At 42.0% G+C, this 6,202-nt stretch overlaps 1 long non-coding RNA gene across 1 annotated transcript; it reads right to left on the bottom strand.

Moving 5' to 3' along the window:
* Positions 1-774: 774 nt before the first annotated feature.
* LOC102010838 lies at positions 775-3,876 on the bottom strand. The gene is made up of 3 exons (XR_262046.1): positions 3,683-3,876; positions 1,986-2,112; positions 775-839 (listed from the first exon to the last, which is right to left on the bottom strand). It is a non-coding gene; the product is annotated as an uncharacterized LOC102010838 (long non-coding RNA).
* Between the last annotated feature and the right edge of the window lie 2,326 nt (positions 3,877-6,202).

The raw sequence follows: 6,202 nt of genomic DNA on the forward strand, positions 1-6,202 counted from the left end.
AACATTTAAGGTTTTTTGTGTCTGTTCACAATTTTCCTACAATGCAGAGGAACACACTGGATGACTGCACAATTACCAGCAATTGTTTATGATAACTATACAGTTTCAAAATCTGAGGTTTTTCTTCTTTTTCTAAATTTACATTCTACTTGTACATATAAGGAAACCCAGGATTATTCATAGAAAACTTGTTCATAATAAATTATAAAATCACCCTTCAAATGATATGATAAATTTCTAATTGGAAATATAAATCAATTAACAAGACATTTAAGAGAAGAAAAATTTTAGGACAGACCTTCTTATTAACAACTGAAAAGCCTTATTCTGCCTATACAAGCACTCTTTTCCTTAACTCAGAATTTTAACATGCTTGTGAAATACTGTTATAGAAATCAAGAAAAAAAAATTTATTTCCATTGAGGTCCATTTTATTGAGAAATTGTTTGGAAATTAAACATTTTTGAAATTTGAATGCAGAAAGTTTTTAAAAATCAAGGTGCAAATGAGGGGTTTTATTTATGTTTTACTCTTTGCCGTGGATGTGTACATTTCCAAGTCAGCTTTGAGGGGCTGTAAACTTTCCCCGCAATGCACTTGGTGATGCAGAGAGCACAGAGCTCTAAGTTTCCCTGCTGACCCTTTCGGTGTTGCCGTGTTAGCTCTCCCAAGGGCATGACTTCCTCAGCACTTCACTGCAGCTATTAGGTCACTTTTGGTAGCTTCAAATTGTCAGTCCCAGCAAAGTGTGAACGTCCCAGAGAAGCTTCTTTCAACGTTTCACTTGCTCATGTCTCATTCCTGATGCTGTCTGTCCAAAGATTTCCAGCTAACTGCCTCTAAAGTACGAGTTAAATGAAAACATTTGTCAAGCGAATTTAAACTCATACACACACACATAAACACACACAACTGTCGCCTTCTGTAAAGATCTCTGTAGCTTCTCTTCAGTGTGCAGTCCTGACATTTCAGTAATTGCCTCGGCCTTGGTGCTTTTCTAGATGAAACACTTCCCTAACTCCTTATCTCAGAAGTGCCCCACTGCGATTCCTGACACACTCGCTCGTCCCTTTGCCCCTGCCGATGCTGCTTTTAGCCTGTCCACGTGCCTGAATCAGGTCTGTCCTCCCTGAAGATGCAGTACCCGTGGTGAAAGCTGGGTTCAGCGTCTTTTGTCTTGGTTTGTTTGGGTGAACTACATTTATTCATGAAGGCTTTTCCCCAGCTTTTTTAAAAAAATGAAACTGACTGACATTTTGTACCAACTACAAAACTGCTGAAATGAGATGTTTGTAAGTCTGGTGTCGGGCTTATTTGTTCGGTTTGTTGACAATCAAGACTGCTTCAAATTGCAATATTATACAACAATCCAAGGAATTATTAATGCTTGAGGACTTAATAAGCCAATCAAAGAAGGAACCTCTCTCCCTGTCACCTCTGTGGAGGGCAGCAGACATTTTCTAGGTGTTAGCAAGCTGTGTGTGCCGTGCAGAGGGCCTCGGATGCTGTGCTTGTGAAAGGGGGTGCTGTGATCTTAACGTTTGTGGCCCCTCAAAGCTCATATGCTGAAATTCAAATACCAGTGTGACCGTCGTAGGGAAAGCTGTTGGCAGGCGAGATCATCTCAGCAGGAAGGCCGTCTCCGGGAGCCAGAAATTGGGCCTTAACCAGGCACCAAGTCTGCTGATGTCTTAACTTCGATGTCCCAGCCGCTAGAAACGTGAAACTACAAGCCACCTAGTTTGTGGTATTTTGTTAGAGCAGCCCCAGCATGCTAAGGACTGCTGCTGGAATTATAAACCACTCCAGCTCCTAGAGAAGATGATTCAATCCTCCATTCAGTTTGACAGTAAAAAAAAGGCGAGCTTGAGACTCCCTAGGTAAGCATCCTCTGAGGGCTGTGACTGCAAAACTTCAACAACGATGGTAATTAGCTTACGAATTTTAAAACTTTAAAGGACATCGTAACATTTTATTCATACTACCTCTTGGATGAGAAATAGCCCAGAATGTTGTCAGAGGCTCTGGAAACCGTCGTGATAGACAAGCTACGTGTATTTCCTCATACTTCTTTCACAAGCGCTCGTTTTCAAATCCAAGCAGCTGAGCATTCTGTGCATGTCCGGGAAGGTAGAATAGCACAAAGAGGGGAGAAAATGAGAAGGTCGCTCTTTGATTTTTGAATTTCACAACTTAAGTCACAGGCACAAAACCTCAGACTATGTGTAATAGATACAAAGTAATGGGATGGATCTTGGTAAAATTTGCCTGGTCTAACTCTTCCTTCATTCCTACTCCATACCAGGTAGCTCTCTAGACCATATCATAAAACAAGGGAAGGTAGGGATAGGAAAAGAGCTTAAGTATTAAGCCAAAGATTTGGTGTATTTGCCAAATTTATATGCTGAAGCATGAGCCCAGATATTATTGTACACTTCTTGTAGAAGAGCTTCAGACAGCCTCCTGGCATTCATCCGTATTCTGGAAGTATCCAGGATTAGTAGGTCCAATGTCCTATGATCCTTAGGCTAACGGGGTAATACAGTCCTGCCCTGTATCCTCACACTAGAGGACAGCAGAGTGAGAGGACTGATCTCAAAATGGCTTCAGATCCAAGTATTGGACTATTCAGTGTACATTTCATGAACAGGTTCACTGAAAGTTAGTGGAAATATACTTCTTATTTTGTAATAAATAGCCCAACTCTCACCTGAGCCCTCCTAGGAATTCAGGTTAGCCCTATGGAAATGGCGAGGTCAGTAATTATAAAATGGCTTACATACCCTTAATCCTCTCACATAAAAACCTATAATAAAAATGATGTCATAATATAGAAAAACAGTTATATTTTCTTCTCTGAGTGAGCTAAGACTACAATGCTTTTTACCACTTATTTATATAGTGGCAATATTAAGCCATTATTTCAAATTCCTCCTAAAACCAGAACAGAGATTTCTTAGGAACATTACCACAAAAAAACCAACACCTTTACAATAATTTCTGGAAGCAGTAAGAGAATATGTCAGATTCACTATTTGTAGTCCTAGGCTAAGCAAAGAAAGAATAATAGGTATTTTTAAAAATTTGGCAAGCATTTCAAATACAGAGTAGAGAAAGAGATAAGGACATTTTTCCCCTACAGCAAGTGTCGTCTTCCTTTTCAACTCCAGGAGGCTGCGGACAAATGCATCCAAGAAGCATTGTTGTCAGGGTTCTTCAGGAAGCTAGATTTTGAGGTGGGTACTGTCTGTAAGCTTCTGGAGTTACTGTTTCTGAACTCTTTTCTTTCATTCTGCTTTTTTCTCTGTTTTTTTTAAACAATGCACTTCCTGTGTCACTCCTGTTTTTCCCCATACTTAATTTTATTTTTCTTGCATTTTTATGTGTCATCTCATACGCCTTTCTTCCAATTTCTCTACTTCACTCTTCTCCTTCCTGCCTTTCCACAAATCCACAGAATACACATAAAAATAGAACACTGAACAAGACTCATTTAGATATAAATTCAGTTATACATTTGATAATCTAAATAAACCTCTACTGACATTAATTCCTCTAAATAAGTGATCTGAAAAATACATAAACAAGCTGTTTACAAAATCTGCAACGTCCGAAAGAGATGCAGGGTTAGACTTTATCAATAATGAGATAAAGGCAAAGGAAACGATCGAGCTTTTCCTACCTGTAATGGTGAAGTTTGACTGTGTTAACCCAACTGGCTTGGAAGCTGCCCAGAAGATTAGTGAACCAGACTTCTGGGTATGTCTGGGTGGGACGGGGAGCTGGGGAACTGTGTCTGGTCCATCGCTTCGTCCTGTCTGAGCCGGCTGTCCTGCTCTGCTTCCTGGACATCAGGAGCTAAGAAGTCTGCTGTGCCCCGCCCTTCTGCCGAGACGCTCCCGCCTCGGCTCCAGCTGAGCAGGCACAGAAACAAGGAGGCAAGTTAGACCTTTCTTCCTGCGCATTGTGGATGTGAGGTATTGTATCTCAGTGAGGAGAAGCTGACTGATTCAAAAAGTGGGTGTCAGAAGTGGGGTTGTTACTGGGGGTACCTGAGCGTGTGGTTTACAAGCCTTTGGGTTTCGTTGCTGTCGTTAATCTTTATTTGTACGCATTTGCAGTACATAGCCATTACATTCATTGCGGGTGGTTGGTACATGTGCATAACACATCTTAATTCTTTTCACATCCTTTTCTCCTTTTCTCCTTCCCTCCTTCCTCCATCTCCTGGTCCTCTTTCCATATGGAAAAGATCTGTCTCCCTGTCTCCTATTGTCTGTATTTTATTTTGCTCTTCGAATTACTTACACTTGGGGTAGAAGCATTTGGAGCTGGCTTGAAGGAGTTTGGGAAGGTATGGAGACGTGGCTCGAGAAGTCCTAGCATGCTGTGAAGAGGGCTTGATGGTTGATTCTGGTCTGAGCTCACAAGCCAGAAACCTGACAGGAACGCAGACAGTAAGGAACAAGGTCAGGAGGTTTCAGCTGCAGACAAGATCACACTGGCAATTGTATCAGAGGCCATGTGTGCTATGCTCTAGGACAAAATTTGTCTGCCTTTCCCTATGTGTCTTGATTTTGCAGGAGACTGAAATTAAGGGTTAGAATAATTGACCTGGTGGGGAAAAGGCAAGGGCATCCCAGCATTCAAGCTGTGACCTGTGTACTGATGGCTGTAGGTTTATTGTGAAAATTGGGGATAAATAAAGCAAAAAAAATGGAAAACTGTAAATTTTTCCCAGAAGAAACTCTCTTGGTTATGTTTCTTTTGTTGGTGAGACAAAATACCTGATGCCCAGAATTAAGGAGGGAAAGGTTTATTCAGCTTACAGTCTGTGGAGGTTTCAGTCCACACTTGGCGGGCTCCAAGGTAGGGAGGCAGGGCATAGGGCAGGTGCAGTATTCACACAAGTAATCCCAACACTGGACCATGAATCATTCATAAACTGTAGTAGCCCACCCCATGACTGCATGAGGCTTTGGAGAAGCATGCAGACATAAACCATAACAGAAACCACGTGTAAAGTTCAGGCCAACAGTGGTATGATTACTAAAGAGATTAGTGCCATTTAAAAGAAATCAAATACTTTGTACAGAGACAAGAAAATGCCTGAGGGCATCTCAGGCATTAGTGAAAACCCACTCATCACAGACTCAAGGGTGAAAAAATATAAACCTTTCATTTGAGAACAAAGTCCCTGGGATGCTGGGTGGAGAAGAGCTGAAGAGCTTGTTCCCCAGGATTCAGTCCACTGTGCTCAACCCTTTAGACATTCAGAGGCTGCTGCTGCCATGCTCTAAAGGGACCTGGCTCTCTTTCCCACTGCCAGCAGACTTTACTGCTGTCCACATGATGCTGGTTTTACTGGTATTCAGAATGCAAGAGCTGTGATGTCAGGGAGGAGTCCACCCAGATTTCAGAGGAAGGCCTGGGAGGCAGTGTGTGAAGCTGTGAAAGTGAAGATGCAGTGGAAATCCCAAGAAGCCAAAGATGTCAGAAACGTGGATCATATGATGAGGAAAGCTGCTGGCTGTGAGTGGAGCCCGAGGAGGACATGAAGAGAGCTGTAACCAGCAAGGCCACGGGGGTGGTGCTTCACAAGCCCCCTGGAACTCACATACCATGACCGTGTGCCCTGGATGACAGATACTGAGCTACAAGACCTAATTTTTGTTGTATGAGGTTTTGCTATGATTCTTGTCCATCCCCCTATTCCTTCTCTTTGGAAAAGGAATGTTTACCCTGTGCTGCTGTATTTTGTAACTTTTTATATTTATAGAGGTTCACAGCGAGGAGTTGCCTTGTCTCAAGAGAGACATGGACTTGGATTTTTGAAAAATGCTGGAACTATTGAGACTCTGGGGAAGGGATTATTGTGTTTTTGGTGATATCTAAAATTGTTGTATTTTGTTAGATGGAATTATGACCTTGTGTTTGTTTGGAGATTAAGTATGATTTAAGGAGATCATTTGGGTGTAAAGTTGACCAAGCATCAGATGTGAGGGTCAACCTTGATCGTGTCAATTTGATTGCTCAGAAGCCACCTGAGGCATTGGTAGAGAACCTTTCTGTCTATGTCTGAGTCATAGACTTATGATCTGGAGTATTGTCTATGTTCCCTGGTCCCTTTTCTCTCTGCCCCTGTTCCCATGCTCTATTTCCTAACCCACTAAGCAACTCAGCAACTTTGCAGTGCCGTGAT

This window comes from Chinchilla lanigera, unplaced genomic scaffold (assembly GCF_000276665.1).
Source record: "Chinchilla lanigera isolate Chin_1 unplaced genomic scaffold, ChiLan1.0 scaffold00039, whole genome shotgun sequence".
In the NCBI taxonomy this organism is placed as follows: Eukaryota; Metazoa; Chordata; class Mammalia; order Rodentia; family Chinchillidae; genus Chinchilla; species Chinchilla lanigera.